We start from the raw sequence: 22,074 nt of genomic DNA on the forward strand, positions 1-22,074 counted from the left end.
CTGAGTTTCTTTTTTTAAATTTTTTTTGGTTTTGTATCTGATTTTACTTTACCAGATTCATACTTGAAATGAACAGTTGTCTTGTGGACAAAGTGGACAATCTGGGCTTGTTTCCACTGGAGCTTAGGTGATTGAGGAGGGACTTGATTGAAGTGTAGAAGACCCTGAATGTTCTTTACAAGGTGGATCTGGAAAGGAGATCAGTCCAGAACTAGGGGGCACCTTTTTAAAATTAGGGGTAGGTCTTTCAAATGAACATTTTTTCTCTCAGAATTATGTGACTTTGGAATTCTCTGCTGTAAAAGCTAGTGGAGGCAGGGTCATTGCATATGTTTAAGACAGAGGTACATAGATTCTTGTCAGGCTAGGGAATAAAAAGGTTTTGCTGGCAGATGAGAATGAGGAATTTGAATCACAAACAGATCGCCCATGATTGTACATAACTGAGTCTTGATAAATTCTAAATAATTTCTGCACCCTCTTCAGCGGCTAACAAGCCAAGGGATTACACAGTGAATGGTAGGATCCTAGAAAGTGGCGAATGTTAAAGAGTCTCTAGTGTGCATTTCCACAGATCCTCAAAGGTAGCAGGCCAGGAAACAAGATGGTAAAGAAGATGTTTGAAATGCTCCCTTTATTAGAAGAGGCATAGAATACAAGAGCAACAAGGTTATGCTGGAAATGTGTAAGATACTGGTTAGGCCACAACTACAGTACTGCGTACAGTTCTGGGCATCACATTATACGAATGATGTGATTACATTAGAGAGAGTGCAGAGGAGATTTATCAGGATGCTGCCAAGGCTGGAGGGTCTAAGCCATTAGTAAAGATTGAATAGGCCGGGGTTGTCTTTTCTGCAGCAGTGAAGATTGAGAAGAGACCAGATAGAGATGTATAAAATTAAAGACACAGATAGGGTGGTTAGGAAGGCACTTTAATCATTAGCAGAGCAGTCAATAATCAGAGACATAGATTTATGATTAGAGGAAGGAGGCTAAGTGGAGAGTTGAGAAGAATTTGTATCACTCAGAGGGAGATGGAGTCTGAAATGCACAGTCTGAAAGAGTATTTAGATATTGTATTTGCATTTTAATAGTTTCGAGAGCTAAAGATCAAGGGCTGGAAAATGAGACTAGTGTAATCAGATCTTTGTTGATCAGCATGGATACAATGGGCCAAATGGCCTCCTTCTGTGATTTTAGTATCGACTGCTTTCTGCAAACTCTGAAATTGTGATCTGTACACCCAAGTTTCGATCATGAGAACAGTTCAAGAAAAGCAGCAGTTTTAATACTGTAGTGTAAACCTTCCTCCGATCATTAAAAACAACCACTCATTACAACTCTGGTTCTTGTCACTCAGTTAATGCATTCCATGCTACCATTCTCCCTTTTACTCTGTGGCCTTCAACTTTACTGGTAAGCCTATTTTATGGATCTTTTAAAATATGTCTTTTGGAAGTTACTATACACACAATAGCAATATCCTCATCAACTATTTGTTGCTTCATCAAGAAACTGACTCGAGTTAGCCACTTTAACTTGAAAAACTCCATGTTGGTTTTCCTTAAATATCCAGTGCTTGTCCACGTGGCGGTTAATTTTGTCACTTTCAAAGGCTTTTGTCCAACCAAGGTTATACCAACTGACCTTGATAGCTTTTTTTCCAGACCAGGGGTGTAAAATTTGCAATTCTCCAGTTCCACAAAGCCACCTCATGTTCAGAAATGGTAGAGTTGTAATTATAGAACATCGAACATGACAGCACAGTACAGGCCCTTCAGCCCTCGATGTTGCACCGACCTGTGGAAGCAATCTGTAGCCTATCTATCCTACACTATACCATTTTCATTCATATGTTTATCCAATGAAATTCTTGGCAAGGACATCTGCAAGGACAAAGACTTTGGGGTAGGACTGGGACAAAGAAAGCACTTACACCATCTACAGCTTATGAATCTGAACAGATGATTGCATAAGGGTTATGTAAGATGGGAGACAATGAGTCAGGAGGAACATGCAGCCCTATACAATGGTATCTCCATCACTGCCACAGCCCGAGCAACGGTTACTGTAATCATCACCAGCACCAATGCCTCTGTGAAAACCGAGAGCATGCAGATGAAATGTACCCTGCTATTTAAGTTCTGCTGCCTGAGGCTATATGCCACCTTGTCTTGTAAGAGATGGAAACTGTGTCAGTGCAAATTGTTTAAGTTATGTGCCTGTCATAAAGAACAAAAGAACAATACAGAACAGACCCTTCAGCCCCCTGAGCCTGCATTGATTCCTGTTCCTCATTTAGATCCACTACTTATTACCCATTTGGAGTTTCTATCCCTCAGTTCGCCTCCCGTTCGTATGTCTATCAATTCGTACATGTTTAAGATTGAATAGTTGGCAGCATAAAAACACTGCGGAATATGGGTGCCAGATTAAGAACAGTGCTAAGTCTGAGAGTAAGATATGAAGGAAGCTATTGTGATAAATACTATGATTTATATAATTTTTTATTATAATTTATTGTACACTTGGGCTGTTGATTTCTGAGTCAGTAACTTGTGGGGTTTTTTTGTGGCTCAAGTTAAGAACTAATTTGTATTTCTGTGGACATTCTATTTCTTTTAAAATAGTTTTTGTTACATGGTTTTACAGTGAATAGGTTTTTGTGCACCACTAAAACGTTATTTTTAATCTTAGACTGTTTTGCGACCAAAAAAGGAAATATTGGGGCATCAGTGGTTGAGATTTATGGAACTTTGTTTCCACAGAGGGTGGTGCATGAATGAAATGAGCTGCCAGAGGAAATGGTGGAGGTGGGTACGATTATAACACTTAAGCTTATGAGACACACTCATAGCTTCAAGAGGGAGAACTTTTTTTTTAAACTTTGAGTGAGGCAGTTCTACGAAGTCCTTGGATGAGGATAGCTGTAGCAACCAGTTTTCTTTAGAGGGAGAGGATACAGTAAACTAGATTACCTTAGAGTGAGAGCTTAATGTTAGACGATAAGTGTTGGGTTAAAACCCTGAACAGGTTACTTAAAGCAGAATACAATTAAGTTCAGATGTATAATAGCTCCAGGAAGACGTTCCGGTTTATAAATTGAAATCACAAGTGATGTAAACATACCTAGGTATTAGATAAGAGAACTTTAGAGTAAGCAATGTATTAGTGCTGTTTAGGGTAATATAATAGAAGTGTGTTTTGAGTGCTTTTTTTCAATTTAAAAGAGACTGTTTGGGGATTAATGGGATTATATATTTTACTGTTTAAAAATCTATAAATTGGTATCATTCTATTTTGCCTTCCTTTCTTTTGTTAATAACTTCCATTATATGGTTAAAACAAAATCTGTAAAATTGCATGCTTATCTTTCAGCAAAACACCACTTTGTTAAAACGAAAGCAAATCACAATATGATCTATCAAGTCAGGTTGTCCAGTGATGACCTCAGCTGGGACCATAACACCATGAATGTGAGTCATGGTTGATACTGGGTGTTGCTAAATTAGCAAATGGATAGATCAGTCAAAGGTTAATGGTTCCAGTGTCAAGGTGTAGCACGTAATGATATATTCACTGACCTTGACCGCTCATGAGAGGTCATTGAATTATTTTATTCATTCAAGTGATATGGGTGTCGCTTGCAAGGACAGCATTTATTGTTCATTAATTTGAGAAGGCAGTGGTGACACATCTTCTTGAATCACTATAGTCCTTATGGTATAAGTATAGACTGCTGCTCGGAAAGCCCTGGTAAGATTTTGACCCAGTTACAGTAGTGATGAAGTTCCAAGGCAGCAAGTTGTGACTTGGAGGGAACTAGCAGATACAGGTGCTCTGGTCATCTGCTGCTTTTGTCTTTCTAAATGGAAGAGTTCATGAATTTAGAAGATACTGTCAAAGGAGCCTTGGTGAGTTTCTGAGATGATCTTGTAAGTAGTACACACTGTTCATCAGTGATGGAAGGAGTTTAAGGTGATTGATGGGTATCAACCAAATTGAGTGCTTTGTTCTAAATGGTGTCAAACATCTTGAGTATTGTTGGAGCTGGTACTACACCTATTGAGGTAAATGGATTAGTGGTGCTGGAAGAGCACAGCAGTTCAGGCAGCATCCGAGGAGCAGTAAAATCGATGTTTCGGGCAAAAGCCCTTGTAGATGATGGACAGCCTCTGATGTGACAAGAGACGAGTTACTCACTGTAGAATTTTCAGCCTCTGACCTGCTTTTGTAGTCCTTATATGTATCACTAATCCAGCCATAACAATAATTCCCAGGATGTGCTGCACCTGGATACAGGAGGCTAGATTATTGACATTATAATCGCGATCCACATCCCCGGCTACTCAGTGTCTGTTTGGGAGGCCTTTTAGTTCCCTGTGGTTAGGGGACTTCCATTCCCCTCTCCATTCCTATAACAAAGCCTCCAGAAATACATCAGAGTACCCTGGACCTCTGAGCTGCCTTGTTGCACTCCATTGACTGAATTTCCCACACATATCCACTTTTTATCCACTTTAAGACTTGAAAAATAATCTTGTCATGTTAATCTAGCAGAAACATAAGCCCCATACTAAAGTGTGCAGACACTCAGCCAAACTATTAAAATCACTGACTGCATCACTCACTGACTGAATGCATCAAGAATAATAGACATGAGTTAATCACACCTCATATTCCTGTGTCTGTTTATGTCCCTTATGATCCCCAAGTGTTTTACCACCAGACATCGATACAGCAAACACAACATAATCCTGTTTTTTAAGGGTGTATTATTTTAGAATTTACAGAAAGATGGTAACAAGAGATTTTACTGAAATATTTTATACTGATGTTGACAAATTTCTCTCTGATTCCAACAATAGCTCAGGTGTAACTAAAGTTTTGCCACTGACCCACATGACAATAGAAATCAAACGTGACAACACATGTAATATTTGTTTTTCAAACCTTTCCTTGAAATCATATATATAGTGAGATATACTCAGCTGTTCGTAATGTAAAAACCACATCTTTTTATTTGACTTTAATTTTGATTATGAGCAGAATGAGAAAAGGACTATTCTACACCAAAAGACTAAGGAAGGAATTGCTGTACTTTTAAAAAGCTGTAACACACAAAGTTGTGTTTGCCTTGTTGCTCTGTTCAAGTAGTAAGGCTATATGTTTGTAGACATTCTGGATACACTGATGTGTGTACAAAGTCAGATATAGTCAGCAACAGGTTGCTGAGTGGTTTGTGTATGCCAAAGGCCATCAACTGAACAACAACTATCTGATTAGCGTCTGGATAGCTGACAGCTTGTGGGTGTGAATGATACTGGCAGAAGCCTTTGGAATACTGAAAAGGTAGATGGTGTGTGGGTCTCCCTTCAGTAAATTATCTGAAGCCTGAAGAAAACCAGATGTTTTATTTTTCTTACCAGTTGCTGTACACTACTGTTTTAAATGAATAAGTCAGAGATTTTACAATTTATATAACCATTGCTCTACACCTCCTGTGAAGAAATGAAACAACTGAAGGATTTTGGAAACTGAAGGACCCCTTCTTCAAATCCTGAGGACAGGCACCCTTGAGTTGCTTCCCTAATATTTTTTTTATTTCCATTCATAAGACCAACATTTTTACCCAACTGTACTTGCCTGTATGGGTGTGAAGGATGTTTTTAGAATGGGTTAAGAGTTTTAAATATTATGTTTTCTGTTAACAGTTGAAAGTTGTTTACCTATAGTTAAAATCTATTTATTTGAAATAAATTGTAGTTCTGTCTATGTACAGGAACCTGGTCTGTGCTTTTTGTTAATCTGAGTCCACTAGACAGGTAAACTGGGGTCTTTGCATACTTTAATAAAACTGTTAACTTTTGTAATGAACCTGGGATTAATGAAGCTTGATTTCCAGTGTGTTATCCCAGTGAGATATGACAGTAAATTCAGGAAATAAAATAGTTGTTCATTACAAATCAATACCATTCTGAATTCTACATGAAATGCAGATAAATCATATAGATTAAAATCACTTCGTATTATTTAAGAAGCACTTAAGTAACAGTTTGATGGAGATGGTCACTGCTGGGTGTCAAGAGTTGATTAATGCTCAATTTGAATGAAGAGTATACAAGGGTTAAAAAGGGTGGCACATACTGTACTGATTTACACTCACCTCCTGTGCAAATGGCAGATGTGTTCATGGTTTTAATAAATGGAGAAACTGTTTCTTTTTTCTCAGTCTCTAGCTCAGGCTCCTTCTTAGATTGTATCGGAGTACTTCCTGCAATATTCCGTGGTGGGGGTGCTGGAAAGATCAGTTTCCCATCCTGTTCATGGAAGAGGATTGGAAGAATTAAGTTAGCACACACATTTTGGACTGTAAGCCTAAACTATGTGCACACAGCTCATTTATCCAATGTATAGGTGAGCCATGTAATGCAAGAGACATTGACATTCAATCCTGGTTGTTGTCTGAGCAACAGTGGAGGTTTTTCAGTTCTCTTTCCCTTTTTCTGAATGCTTCCTGAAAAGAAGTGTGAATATCAGGTATGGATCTGGATTAACTTTGACACTCTGCAAGCTGATACTCTTTGCAAAGTGAGGCAGAAGCAATGGCCATTAGGGTAAAGTACAGCTAGATGGTCATTAGGGTAAAGTACAGCTAGATGGTTCGCAGCTTTCAACTCTGCTGAACAAATGACTTCAACTCAAGTTTTGAGGTGAGAGGGCAGGAGAAAGCTGGCAGGAATTGCATTTTGGTATAACAAACAAGGATAGGGCTTATATAATTAATGGTAGGGCCTTGGGTAGTGTTGTGGAAGAGAGAGACCCAGCATCCTACATAGACAGGGTGGTTAAAAATGCAACTAGCACACTTGCCTTCATTGCTCAGTACTTTGAGATTAGGAGTTGGGAAGTCATGTTGAGGTTGTACAGGACATTGGTTAGGCCTCTGCTGGAGTACTGTGTCCAGTTCTGGTTGCCCAGTTATAGGAAGGATATTATCAAGCTGGAGAGGGTTCAGAAGAGATTTACCAAGATATAGAGGTTTGAGTTTTAAAGAAAGGCTGGATAGACTGGGACTTTTTTACTGGAATGTAGGAGGTTGAGAGGCGACTTCATAGAAGTTTATAAAATAATGAGCGGTAGAGACAGAGTTACTGGTAGTTGTCTTTTCCCTAGGATGGAGGATTTCAAGCCCAGGGCACATATTTAAGGCAAGTGGAGAGATATTTAAAGAAAACATGAGGGGCATTTTTTTTACACAGAGAGTAGCTCATGTGAGGAATGAACTTCATCAGAAAGTGGTGGATGTAGGTATAATTACAGCATTAAAAACAACATTTGGATAGGTACATGAATAGGAAAGATTTGGAGGAATATGGGTCAGGAGCAAGCAAGTGGGACTAGTTTAGTTTGGGATTATGTTCAGCATAGACTCGTTGGACCGAAGGGTCTGTTGCCGTGCTATATGATTCAATTACTTTATGAAAAGAATAAAATTGGTATCACTTTCTCCATACTGGGGATTTGTTGAAACACTGAAGGTAAAATAAAGTTTTGAAAGGAGCTTAATCTATTGGATCCTCCAATAGAAGTTACCCTGATTTTCATTTCTATTGCAATGAATTTTATCCTTTAGCTCCTTCATGATAGGGTCTAATCATTAAAGACTGGGAAAAACTCAGCACTTTTCTTCTCAGTGGTTAGAAAGAGAGAATTAATGAGGATCATTAATGTCATCAAAATAATAACCTTTAGATAATATTGTGTCCATGTAAAAAAAAACACAGAGGCAGTAATAAATTTCCTGGTATAATTTTGTCTTGTGCTTAATATCCTTGACATTTACAGAAAACCATCTGTTTCCATTTGTGACAACAGAAAAGACTGGACAAGGTGATAAAATAAGCAGTAATGGTTGTGGGGTTTCTGTTTGCATTCAGTGCTCACTTTCATCACCATAGTTCTTCGAACTACATGGTCCATTGTGCCATAATTAAACTCATCTTTCAAATCCAAGTAGAAGTTTTCTGGGTCAGGACTAACAGCTTTTAGAAGTTTTGTGATATTGTTGGATACAATGTGCTGGACTGGGTAGCTAGTTGACTGGGAAGATTCATGTAACCAATGTGAGTAACCCCCTTAAAAAAAAGGAGAGAAAGCAAAGCAAGTTATTTCTCATATTTTTGACAACGTGCTGGCAAACATATAAGTGAATTACTTTTCTCTCAACCCTAACAAGGTGAGCTACCAGAATGGCTACCATTCATTGATTGTAGTCAAGTGGAAGCCTGGAGTCCAGAACAAAAACACAATGAGTAAATCCATTCAAAGACAAGCAGCAATACTAAAATGCTGCATGCATCAAACTATACAGCGACATTAGTTGGGTATAATATCAGAAGAAATCACACAAAAACTGTACATTGTCTCAAATCAGAGAACTGGGTAGGTCTGAGAAACTCCAAATCTTTGTTCCTGCTAAATGGCAGTCGAGAGCATCTTGTTTGAGCAGACAGGACAGTGAACATCAACAGTAAAGTAAATCCAAAGAATTACTTCAATGCAAAGAAAGGCAGTGAGCAAGTGCTAAAATTGGGTAGGGTCAAGAAGTTATATACATTAAAAATAATTAACATTTAAAGTTGCCTTCTGTATATTCTAGAGGAAATGTTAAACCTAAGTGCATGAATGCAGAAATGCAAACCTTTTAAAATTAAATGTGGGCCAAATGACCTCACCTAACAGTATTTATTTTGTGATTTCTAACTCAAATTGGATTTAACACAAATAACCTTAAGCTATTTATAGGAAAGTAAGTGAAAAGGTGGTCAACTTGACTGCTTCAACTGACTGTTTAGCTCAGGAAATTTAGTTGGTGAGGGAATTTGGTGCAGTGAGGAAAGGGAAGATGCTCTGCAGTTTTAGAAGGGGCAGCCTGATTGAGGGACCAGAAGACAAGATGTAGCAGCAGTGATGGCAGCTAATAAACACAACTGGGAGTAGAGTTGATCTTACCGAGTGTTCTCCAAAAAAAAAACAAAGCAAGGTCTGATGTTAGAGAACAGCAGGTCGGTGACTGGTTGGTAAGATTCTAAGGTCTTTTTTCTTTCAAGTTGGATTGTAGTTTAAACCAACACCAGGATACCAAAAGGTCACAAGTTTAGCGTTTAAGTTAAATCAAAACATTTAACTACTGGTTTTGTATTGCAGCTAGTGAATTAATAGAAGCATTAGCACAGAGAAGATCTAGAGATATCAACTAAAATGAACTGTTATACAAAACACTAACTAGATTTGGCATAAAGGAAAAATAGAGTATCTTAGGGATGGGAAGCTGAGACCGTTCCTTGCAATGTTCTAGCTGCACCAGAATCAGTTTCTGAGTGGGGCTTTGTCAAACTTCTCAGCTTTCTCTGAATCAAAGTCCTTAAGTCGTCAATTAAGCACTATTGAAGGTCTTCTCTTCCTGCCGCTGAGATTACTTACCCCATAGGTAGCTTGTCTAGTTGTTGACGGATGCATGCTCTTCAATCAAAGGAATTTATTGTCCAGTATCTATCCGGAGGCACAGGACAATGTATAAAATACTTAATCAGCATTTTGCATGTATGCTTACAAAGGAAAGGTATGGTGGAAAAAATGATTAGAAATGAAGATGGTACAGCTAATGGATAGGAAGAAAACTGCAAAGAAGAATACACAGGAAAGGCTGGCTATTCTTACAGCAGATAAATCATGACTTGCATCGCATGTTGTTGAAGGAAGTGGGAATAGAGATTTTAAAAATAGTGGCTAAGGTTTTAGACCAATAACCAAGGGAAAAACATCAAGATGCACAAAAAGAGGTTTGACTTAATTAAGGAGAGAAAGTGAGGACTGCAGATGCTGGAGATACAGAGCTGAAAAGTGTGGTGCTGGAAAAGCACTGTAGGTCAGGCATCTGAGCAGCAGGAGAGTTGACGTTTCAGGCATAAGCCCTTCATCAGGAATGTGGGGTGGGGAAAGTAGGTTGAGAGATAAATAGGAGGATGGGGTGGGGGGAAGGTAGCTGGGAAGGTGATAAGTAGATGAGGGTGGGAAATGATGATGATGATAGGTCAGAAGGGATGATGGAGTGGATAGGTGAGAAGGAAGATGGACAGGTGGGACAGTTCCAGAGGGCATTGCCGAGTTGGGTCTGCGATGAGGTGGGGGGAGGGGAGATGAGGAAATTGGTGAAATCGATGTTGATACCATGTGGTTGGAGGGTCCCAAGGCGGCTGATGAGGTGTTCTGCCTCCGGTTGTCAGGTGGCTTGGATTTGGAGGAAGCCCAGGACTTGCATGTCCTTGTGGGAGTGGGAGGGAGAGTTCAAGTGGTTCACAGGGTGGTGGGGTGTTTAGTGTGTGTCCCCCAGATATGTTCCCTGAAATGTTCCTCGAGTTGGCGTCCTGTAACCCCCATGTAGAGCAGACCACATCGAGAGCAATGGACACAGTAGATGAGGCGGGTGGATGTGCGGGAAATTCTATGCCAGATGTGAAAGGACCCTTTGGGGCCTTGGATGGAGGTGAGGGGGGAGATTTGGGCACAGGTTTTACATCTCTTGCAGCAGCAAGGGGAGATGCCGGGTGTGCAGGGTGGGTTGGTGGGGTGTGTGGACCTAATGAGGGAGTCACGGAGGGAATGGTCTCCGTGGAATGCTGATAGGGAGGGAAATAAATCTCTGGTGGCGGAGTCTGACTGTAGGTGGCAGAAATGGCGGAGGATAATGCGCAGTATCCGGAGATTGGTGGGGTGGAAGGTGAGGACCAGGGGCTTTCTATCCTTGTTGCAGTTGGAAGGGTGAGGTTCAAGGGCAGTGGTGCAGGAAGTGGAGGAGATACACTAGAGAGTATTGTTAATTATGTGAGAGGGTAAATTGTGGTCCTTGAAATAGGAGGCCACCTGGGATGTCCTGGAGTGGAATCGCTCATCCTGGGAGCAGATGCAGCTGAGGCAGAGGAATTGGGAGAAAGGGATAGCGTTTTTACAGGAGGAGAGTAGATGGGGGGGGTGTAGTCCAGATAGTTGTGGGAGACGTGCGTTTGAAGTAGATGTCTGTGTTGAGTCAGTCACTAGAGAATCAGAACAGATTTGTAAAAGGCAGATCAAGCTTGGCTAATCAGGTTTAATTTTTTTGATGAGGTAACAGATGATTGATAAAGATTTTAAGAAGGGCTTTGACAGAGTAGTATACAAAAGGGTGGTTAACAAAATGGAGAATACGATGATCAGCATCAGCTTGGGTGGAAATTGGCTTAGGTAAAGAAAACAATAAATCATGGTAACAGCATGATAAATATCATCCTTTCTCAGCTATTTACAGTTCTGACAAAGGGGTACAAGACTCAAAATGTTTACAGTACTCTGTTTTTCTCTCTATAGGTACTGCCGAAACTAACCATGTTTCTCCAGCACTCTGTTTCAGTTTCAGATTTCCAGCATCTGCAGTTATTTATGTTCATTTTAACCAAAGTAATTGGTTGTTTTTCAGAGTGGAAGGTGGTGAAAGTGATGTTCCCTGAGGGTTAATGCTCGGACCACTGCTTTTTTCTGATTTTTTACGTGGATATTGAAATATAAATTAAAATGTCAAAACTTGCTGTGAAGGTGCAGTTGACGGTGAGATTGAAATGAATCAGAAGCAACAGTACACTGAGACCTCGCAGAACAGGCGGACAACTGGAAGATGGAATTTAATACCGAGAAGTGTGAGGTGATACAATTTGACAGAAATGTTAGGGTCAGATAATATAGATTAAATTGTAAAAGCCAAAAGAACTGCAGATATTGTAAATCAGAAACAAAAACAGAAATTGCTGGATAACCTCAACAGATCTGACAGACTCTGTGGAGAGAAATCAGAGTTAACATTTTGGGTCAAGAAACCACTCCTCAGATTAAATAGTATTGTTCTAAAAAAGGTGTACAGCAACAGAAGGTTTTGGAGATTCATGTGCTTAGATCGTTGAAGACAGCAGAATACATTGAGAAAATGTTCAGCAGTAGATCATGGGCTTCATAAATAGAGATTACTGAGCTGGAAAATCATGGAAACTATGCTGAGCCTACATATAACTCTGAGAAGACCTCAACAAGAAGATGGCATCAACTCTGAGGTCACCACACCTTAGGAAGGAGTCTCCTTGAAACGGTGTAGATGTAGGAACCAGAGTGGTTGCAGGGATGATGGTATTTAGTTTTGAGAAACTAAGGTTGTTCTCCTTATCAACAAAGGAGATTGAGGGGAGAATTGGCAGAAGCTTTCAATTGTAGGAAATTTTGAATTATTGAACAGTGCCTATTCTGTTCAGTAAATAATCGCCATACCTTTGAATTGCTTGTTGGAGGTGAGGTGTGGTATTGTAGCAAGGAAAATGGAAAAAAAAAGGATTGGTGAAATAACAGAGGCTTGTTTTAGCAGATTCTCCAGCATCTGCAATCCTCACTTTCTCCTGACCACAGACATCACTGATCTATGACAGTTCCATTGGTGAAAATCTCAGCTTATATGTCACAGTGCAGATAGTGAAGGATATTGAGAATTCTTTGTGAGGAGCCAAATTTGAGAGGTTCAATCTCAGTCATGTGTGTGTATACAGTGAGATTGATATGAATCAGAGACTGAGTTCCAGGACATTGTCAACTCTCTGGCAAAGTCCATGAGAAAACAGGTGTTTCATTAACCACATGGAAGTATAAAGTCTTCTTTCAACTAACTTCTTCCATAGAACAACACCTCCACCCATCAATTAAGATCAACAGTGATGTCCTGAAAAATGTGAACCATTTTAACTTCTTGGGAGCCTCCTCTTAATAAAGATAGATGTAGATGAGAAAAATCATCATCACCTCACAATGTGTTGGCTCAGTCTTCCAGTTAGAGGGCTAGGACCTCAAACCTTGGTTGAAGGTCATGGGTTAGTGAGCAACAATGGCCCTGTGTCCTGACATGCTTCAGAGACCTGAATGCCCTCAAACCATCTCCAAAATGGTCAAACACCTCGCTGATTCATGGGAGACTCTCTGACTCATAGGAAACCAGCTAACTTGTGGGATACCCGCTCACTTATGGGATACATGACAACTCATGGGAGACCTTGGTTTGGGGCTCAGCAAATGGAGCTGGCTCATTCAGGAAGGGGCTGAACACAGAGACTTTGTTGAAACACGAATGGAAGAGCCTGAGGCACCAGAGGGCTGCAGAAATCTTGAAACAACCTGTCTATCAACCCATCAACCAGCCTCTACCCCACACACTGCAGAGTCTGCAGATCACACAATGAACTTAACAGCCATCTCCTAACCTGGACTGGCCAGTTATCCTGAAGAAGGGCTTATGCCCGAAAAGTCGATTCTCCTGTTCCTTGGATGCTGCCTGACCTGCTGTGCTTTTCCAGCAACACATTTTCAGCTCTGGCCAGTTATCCACAATCCTGAGGGGCTTACTGAGATAAAGAAGACAAGCAAGCTCAGCCAAGGCAGACAGTGAGAAGTCATGCCCGTTCAGTTGATGGTATAAATGCAAGAAGACACAGGTTTAATGATTAAGGCGGCACAATTTGTGGATTTTTTTAATGCAGGTAGGAATCTGGAACTGACTATGAGGGTTGAGGAGGCAGGATGAAAGAAAACTTTCTAAAGGAGATTGGACGGACACTTGAGGGAAATAAACTTGCCATGTTACGGGAAATGAAGGAGGAATAGATAATCAGCCAAAAGGACACTTTCCATGCTATAACAACCTTATGACTAAAATGTTATATCCCTGCAAGGTGTGGCAACGTAAAACAATGTGTCTACTCTCTATCTACCTTCACTAGTATTTTACCAATGCCAGCATATATGGTAACTTGTCTACCCTCCCCCAGCTTGCCTTCAACCTTTGAGTGGCCCATTAATGGATAGTTAGCACCTCCTTCCACCCTAGCCCTAAATCACTGGCATTTTACCACTGTTGAAGGTGAGGGGGTGGATTACCCATGCCACATCATTACAGGCTACCTAACAGGTTTGCTATGGCCTTGGCTATGGAGGGACGGATCCCTCTTATTCGATCAGCACCGTCCCTTAGAGGCCATTTCCCAAGTGGAAAGAGAAATTCCACTCTGCCTGATTGGCCCCAGCGAGCCCACCTGACTTACCTTAAACTCTGGCCTCGTAAAAAGATCCTGCCAACAAATCCACCTGATAGACAGGTTGTTTCAAGGTTTCTGCAGTTAAACAGGTGCTGCCTGTAGTCCCAGATGTGTCCACCATGAGCAGTACACTGCTGAGACTGAAGAGTTGCCAGCCCTCTGTTTGGTTCGCAGATCTTGTGGGTGGGATACACTGTCTCAAGGGGGCAGTAGCCATGATGTTTTTAAACTATGTGGTACCTTGCCAGGCTCACCATCCTCATTTTCCAATCAGAAGGCAGGTTTACAAACCTAAATGTTAAATTCAGCCCTATGAATAACCATTACATAATGGTTATGTAAAAACATTTTTAAAAATTGTTATAAATCAAGATTACATGCTGCAGTTCTGCAACCATTAAATCCATGCAGAGCAGAGATGAGAGCAATTATGTCACTCAAAGGTCCTGAATCTGTTGAATTCACTATTGCAGAGTGCAGTGAATGCTGATATACTGAGTAAGTTTAAGGAGGAGATAGACAGGTTTTTAATTAATAGTGGATTGAAGGGTTAAGGAGATGTGGCATGGAAGTGAGGCCAAGATGAATTCAGATGTGATCATATTAGATGCCAGGCAGGCTTGAGGGTCTGAATTGCCTTCTCCGATTCCAAGTTCTTATGCTGCAATGTTCTAACAGACGCAATTTCATTTTGTAAAATATATGAAGAAAATTAAAAACAACAAAAACAAAAGGACAGTGGTTAGGTTGACCAGATGATTTTTACAATCATAGGAAATGATGACTCCTCAAAACTGAATCTTCCATGTCAATAGGTGTACACCAGGAACATTCATTTCGACTTCCATACCTTGTGAATATAAAGCTCCCCAGGTTTTGGTGGTTTCAATGTTCCCTCCTGTTTCAGAAGCCTTCATTGACTCAACCATTTCCTTGGTAATCAATAAAGGAGTTTTCTTGCCTGTAAAATTATTAAACTAAATTTTAAAACCAGATGAGAGCTTTGGTCGCAATATCTTTATAGATTTTGCTGCTCATTAATGGGAAACAAGTGTCTTGAAGCTAATTTTCAACTGTAAATTTCCAGATAAATAATTCTGCTTTATTACACAAATTTTAAAAAAACAGCAATTAGTAAAAACGAAAGTCAGAACAAACTTAAATGATGAAGTGTATTTTTCATTATCTTTGAGCTGACAAATATTTAGCTGTTCCAAAACATGACCCTTACAACAGATATATATTAATAACCAATTCAGCAAGCAAGTGAGAGTAAAATACAAAGTGCTGGACAAACTCAGCAGGTCTGGCAGCATATGTGGAGAGGGAAACAGAGTTTATGTTTCAAGTCCACTATTATTCTTTTGAACTGAGTTTCTCTAACACTCTTTTTATTACTAATTTCTGGCATCTACTGTATTTTTATTAAAGCAGAATTAAATAGTTCTATTCAACAAGTCATATCTCAGTGCTTTTGTGTTTCATCTTTTAGTTTAACTTAGAATAACAAGCAAATAACCTAATTTTATAGCCAATGTTTCTAATGACCTGGAGTTAACATTAAGAAGAAAAAGTCCATTTCTAAAGCTATCTCTCTCTCTCTAAAATTTATTTAGGAGAAACACTAGATTGTAGACTAAGTTAATTGCCAACAGATACGTTAGTTTTACAATTGCATTTGTTGTCAAATATTTTATTTGTAACTTTTCCTCAGCTAATACAAAAATACAGAATTTATTTACATGATAGTGACAGCCCATTCAGCCCTTTAGATCAATGTGTTTGTGTTCTGTGGAGTATATGGAAAATTGTGTAATTAAGCTACAGCATAGTAAGGGTTAAATTTACAAATGCTATTGCAAAAAGCTGACTTGCAGATCCGGTCAAAACTAAGGAAATTGATCCAAAGCAGATATGAGAGTACATGACAAATAGACTGTTGCCTAGATCTTGTAGTTAGGGAATGGAGAACAGCTTGCATGTATATCATGGGAGGATCAAGTAAAAGTGTATATAAAGTACAATTAAAGCTGTTTTTGCAGAGGTCTCAACTTGCAATCAACATATAGGTGCTCTGGTTTTCTCCTACGTTCCAAAGATGTATAGGTTAGGTGAATTGGCCATGCTGAATTGCCCATAGTGTTCAGAGATGTGTAGGTTAGGTGCATTAGTCAGGGGAATGTAGAGTAATAGGATAGGGAAGTGGGACTGGCTGAGATACTGTTCGGACGGTCAGTGTGGATTTGTTGGACCAAATGGCCTGTTTCCATACTGTAGGGGTTCTATGCTTCCATGATATAAGAAGAAATAAAGGTAGATATTTGAAAAGATTACAGACTCATTCCTTTTTCTCTTAGCAATTCAACTTGCACCATACAAGTCTCCTCTCAAAATACCTTCCTCTTCCATTTACTCACATGTATTTGCCTAGGTTTGTTTAAATTCATCCATTCTAGAGGCCTCAACTATTCTTCATGTCAACAAGTGCCACATTCCAGCTTGACTCTGGAAAAGAGTTTCTGCTGAATTCTCTCCTGAATTTATTAATTTCTACTTTGCTTCCACGCCAACCATGTTCACAAACTAAACTCGTCCCACTTGCCTGCATTTGGCCCATATCCCTACGAACCTTTCCCATTCTTGTATTTATCCAAATCTCTTTTAAATGTTGGAACTACACCTGCATCCACCACTTCATCTTACAGTTCATTCCACACACAAATCACTCTCTATGTAAATAAATTGACCCTCGAGTCCTTTTTAAATCTTTCTCTCTCACCTTAAAAATATGACCCCTAGTTTTAAACTTTCCCATCCAAGGGAAAAGACCCTTGCTCTTCACCTTATCTATGCCTTACACTCCGGTGAAAAAAAATCCCAGCCTATTTTAATAACTCAAACCCTCCATTCCTGGCAAAATCATGGTAATTCTTTTCTTAATCCTCTCCAGTTTAATAACATACTTCCGATAACAGGGCGACCAGAACTGCACACAGTATTCCAGATGAGGCCTCCCCAAAGTCTGTAAAACCGCAACATGACATCTCAACTCCTATCTATACTCAAAGATCTAAGCAATGAAGGCAGGTGTGCTATACACCCTCTTAAGGTCACACATCCTATCTACCTGTGATGCAAGTTTCAAATAATTACATAACTGAATTCCTAGGTCTCTTAGGTTGTTTTACTAAAATGCATACCTCGCATTTGTCCAGATTAAACTCCATCTGCCATGCCTCAACCCATTGATCCAATTGATCAAGATTTCTTTGTAATCTTAGATAATCTTCTTCACTGCCCACTGCACCACTCATTTTGGTGTCATTTACAAACTTACTAACCATACCTCCTATATTCTCATCCAAATCATTTCTATAAATGATAAACAAAAGTGGACCCAGTACCCATCCCTATGGAACACCATTGGTTACAGTCCTCCAATCCGACAAACAATCCTCCACCACCTGTCTCCTGCAGTCAAGCCAATTTTGTATTTGATTGGCAAGCTCACCCTGAATCTCATGTGATCTAACTTTACTAATTAATCCACCATGCGGAATCTTATCAAAGACTTTAATGAGGTCCATGTAAACATCGTCTACCACTCTGCCCTCATCATTGTTACTTCCTCTAAAAACTCAATTAAGTTGGTGACACATGATTTCCTCTCACAAAACCATGCTGACTATCACTAATCATTCCTTACCTCTCCAAATGCATGTAAATCCTATCTTTCAGGATCACCTTCAACAACCTACCCACCGCCAATATCAGATTCATAGGTCTACAGTTCACAAACTTCTCCTTACAGTCTTTCTTAAATAAAAGCACAACATTAGCCATGTTCCAGTTCTCCAGCAGCTCATCTGTGGTTATAGATGATACAAATATTTCTGCTATGGGTCCCACAATGTCTTCCCTAACTTCTCACAACATCCTCGAACAAACTCAATCAGGTCCCAGAGATTTATCCTCTTCAGTAATATGAACTGTTTTCAATACATCACTATTTATTTCCCTGAATTGTCTAGCCTCCATTTCTTTCTCCACAGTAATAACTGATGTAAAATATTCATTTGGTATCTCTCTCATCTCCTGCGGTTCAGTACAGAAACAACATCGTTGATCTTTCTAATATAAAGTTATTACTATTGTGACACAGCTGACAAATTGGGAACAGTCCCTCTCTTATTTTAGCCTGAGAGATTTAAGGATCTCTGTTTTCTCTTTAGTTGCTCTTTTGCTCTTAATGTACTTGTACAATCTCTTTGGACTTTCCTTAACCTTATCTGCCGAGGCTACCTCATATCAGCTCTTTGCCTTCCTGATTTCCCTATTGAGAATGCCCCTACATTCTTTATACTCTTCAAGAGATTCATTTGATTCCAGTTGTCTATATCTAATACATGATTCATTCTTATTCTTGACTAGAACGTTCATAACTTAAGTCATTCAAGTCAATGTCCAAAGATGTGCAGGTTCAGTGGATTGGTCATGGGAAATGTAGTGTTATTGGGATAAGTTGGGGGGGCTGGGTCTGGGTGTGATCTGTTTGGAGGGTCTGTGCAGACTTGATGGGCTGAATGGCCTCTTTCTGCATGGTATGGATTTTTCTCCAAAATTTTCCTCACACAGCATGGTAATGTATCCAAATTATGATTGTTGTGAGAATGTGTGTCAAACCTGTCTTTGTTTGACTTCCTCAGCTTCAAAGCAAGTCTCAGAAGAGATACATGATATATAACCTTTAAATGTTTTAAGTGCTGAGTCATTCCTGATCTTATCTGATTTTCTTCAAATTAATTCCTCATGCACAGATTCAGCTGGGAGCAACTTCCTCTCACTAAAACTCCAGGATACTAGTGCTTTTGGCTAATCATATTAGACCCAGAATCTACTGTTGTTTAAATTCTTCCTGTCTTTAGCAAGATTCAGCAATGAAATGCTGCAGTAAATACGAGGGCCTTGCAGGCAAACTAGTCAGGGGAATTTCTGGCTATATCATTGATGTAAACTGACTGTGCAGCCCTCAGAGGTCTCCATGTTTCTCCAATTATGATCTATGGAGCATTCCTGCTTTAATTTACTCCATTACTAAGTGCCCTTATCTACTAAGGCACTAATGATCTGGAATTCCCATCCTAAACCTCCTTACCTCTCTTTTCTCTTTCCTCTTCATCAGATATTTGGTTACCTGTCCAAAAGTCTCATTGCATGGTTCTGTGTGTCAAACGTAGTCTAATAATGCTCCTATTAAAGATCTTGGGATGCCTTACTATGTGAAGAGGGCTACATAAATGTTATTTATTGTTATTGCTCTCTATACATGCCCATTAGTTTACAATTGTAGCTAAGACAGAATTGCTATACAGCCAAAAGGTGTGGCATTGGAAAAGCACCGTAGGTCAGGCAGCATCCAAGCAGCAGGAGATTCAACGTTTCCGCCATATGCCTTTAATCAGGAATGTGGCTTATGCCCAAAACGTCGATTCTCCTGCTGCCTGATCTGCTGTGCTTTCCCAGCATCACACTTTTCGACTGATTTCCAGTATCTGCAGTCCTCATTTTCTCCTAGAGTTGTTACACGGCTCATCCATTATTACTACCAACATCATATTTGAGGTGATCTTCCATTTCTGCCTGAAACTTAAGGCAAGTTTATAGTGAACTTGGGCTACCTGTCTAAAGCTGACACCAAAAAAGACTAGAACACTTTTGGGTTAGATTAGAATGGATTAGATTCTCTAAAGTGTGGAAACAGGTCCTTCAGCCCAACAAGTCCACACCGACCCTCCGAAGAGTAACCCACCCAGACCCATTTCCCATTGACTGATGCACCTAACATTATGGGCAATTTAACATGGCCAATTCACCTGATCTGAAATCTTTGGACTGTGAGAGGAAACCAGATCACCCGGAGGAAACCAACGCAGACACAGGGAGAATGTGCAAACCCCACACAGATTTTTGGTGTTCTTTAAATTATCTGGTGGAAGTGGAGAGAAAGTAGGCCCTGGATCTAGGCTGCTTATCCATGCTGAAAACATTAGGATCCTTGTGGAATTTGGATAGAAGAGATGGTCCGGAAGAAGTTTATAAGACCTAAGAAAAATTCAAGTCCTCCAGCAGACACCAGCCAGAGCATGCTGGGAGCTTTCATGGCATCCTTACTGAGTTGATAGTTCAGTCAGCTGCTTTGAGGAGGAGGATAAAGGAAGAGTTAATGAGGGAAAATGGTGAAAGAGGATGCACCGAAGAATAATGCTGCATATTACGGAGACATGGCTAGAACAGGGACAGGATTGGCTGTTGCAGGTTCTGGGATTTAAATGTTTTAGTAGGTTTAGAGGTGGGGGTAAAAGAGGGGGAGGTGTGGCATTGCTTGTCAAAGATAGTATTACAGCGGTGGAAAGGACGATGGATGAGGACTTGCCATCTGAGGTAGTTTGGGCTGAGGTTAGGAATAGGAAAGGTGAGGTCACCCTGTTAGGAGTCTTTTACAGGCCTCCTAATAGTCCTAGAATCATTGAAGAAAGGATTGGGAAGGTGATTCAGGAGATGAGTGACAGTAATAGGGTGGTTGTTATGGGGGACTTTAACTTTCCTGATATTGATTGGGAAAGCTATAGCTCAAGTTCGTTAGATGGGTCAGTGTTTGTTCAATGTGTGCAGGAGAGTTTCCTGACACAATATGTAGACAGGCCAACAAGAGGTGAGGCCATACTGGATTTGGTTCTGGGTAACGAACCAGGCCAGGTGTTAGAATTAGAGGTAGGTGAGCACTTTGGGGATAGTGACCATAATTCGGTGATTTTTACACTCGTGATGGAGAGGGATAAGTGTGTACTACAGGGCAAGAATTATAGCTGGGGTAAGGGAAATTATGATGCGGTGAGGCATGACTTAGGATGTGTGGCTTGGAAAAGTAGACTCCAAGGCAAGAGTGTAAATGATATGTGGAACTTGTTCAAGGGGCAACTATTGAGTGTCCTTGATAATTATGTACCTGTCAGGCAGGTAGGAAAGGGTCGTGCGAGGGAGCCGTGGTTTAATAAGGAATTGGAATCCCTTGTTAAATGGAAGAGGGCGGCCTATCTCAAGATGAGACGTGAAGGTTCAATTGGGGCGATTGAGAGTTATAGGGTAGCCAGGAAGGACCTGAAGAGAGAGCTAAAAGCAGCAAGGAGGGGACATGAAAGGTCCTTAGTAGATAGGATTAGGGAAAACCCTAAGGCTTTCTATAGGTATGTTAGGAATAAAAGAATGACTAGGGTAGGAATAGGTCCAGTCAAGGATAGTAGGGGGAAGTTGCGTGTGGAGGCGGAAGAGATTGGGGAGACACTGAATGAATACTTTTCTTCAGTATTCACTCAGGAACAGGGCATTGTTGTCGATGAGAATACTGAGGCACAAATAAGTAGAATGGATGGCTTTGAGGTATGTAGAGAAGAGGTGTTGGAAATCCTGGAAAAGGTGAAAATAGATAAGTCCCCTGGGCCTGATGGCATTTATCCTAGGATTCTCTGGGAAGCAAGGGAGGAGATTGCAGAGCCATTGGCCTTGATTTTTATGTCCTCTTTGTCTACAGGAGTAGTCCCAGAAGACTGGAGGATAGCAAATGTGGTTCCCTTGTTCAAAAAGGGGAGTAGGGATAGCCCTAGTAACTATAGGCCGGTGAGTCTCACTTCTGTTGTGGGCAAAGTCTTAGAGAGAATTGTAAGGGATAGGATTTATGCACATCTAGATAGGAATAATGTGATCAAGGATAGTCAGCATGGTTTTGTGAAGGGCAAGTCGTGCCTCACAAACCTTATTGAATTCTTTGAAAAGGTGACGAAGGAGGTTGATGAGGGGAAAGCGGTAGATGTGGTATATATGGATTTTAGTAAGGCGTTTGATAAGGTTCCCCATG

At 40.2% G+C, this 22,074-nt stretch overlaps 1 pseudogene; it reads right to left on the minus strand.

Moving 5' to 3' along the window:
* Positions 1–22,074, minus strand: part of LOC122554919 (NAD(P) transhydrogenase, mitochondrial-like) — a 242,989-nt pseudogene that overhangs the window by 159,810 nt on the left and 61,105 nt on the right.

Source organism: Chiloscyllium plagiosum, unplaced genomic scaffold, assembly GCF_037043375.1.
Source record: "Chiloscyllium plagiosum isolate Xiang-an unplaced genomic scaffold, Cpla_swu_hap1 HiC_scaffold_1, whole genome shotgun sequence".
Lineage (NCBI taxonomy): Eukaryota > Metazoa > Chordata > Chondrichthyes > Orectolobiformes > Hemiscylliidae > Chiloscyllium > Chiloscyllium plagiosum.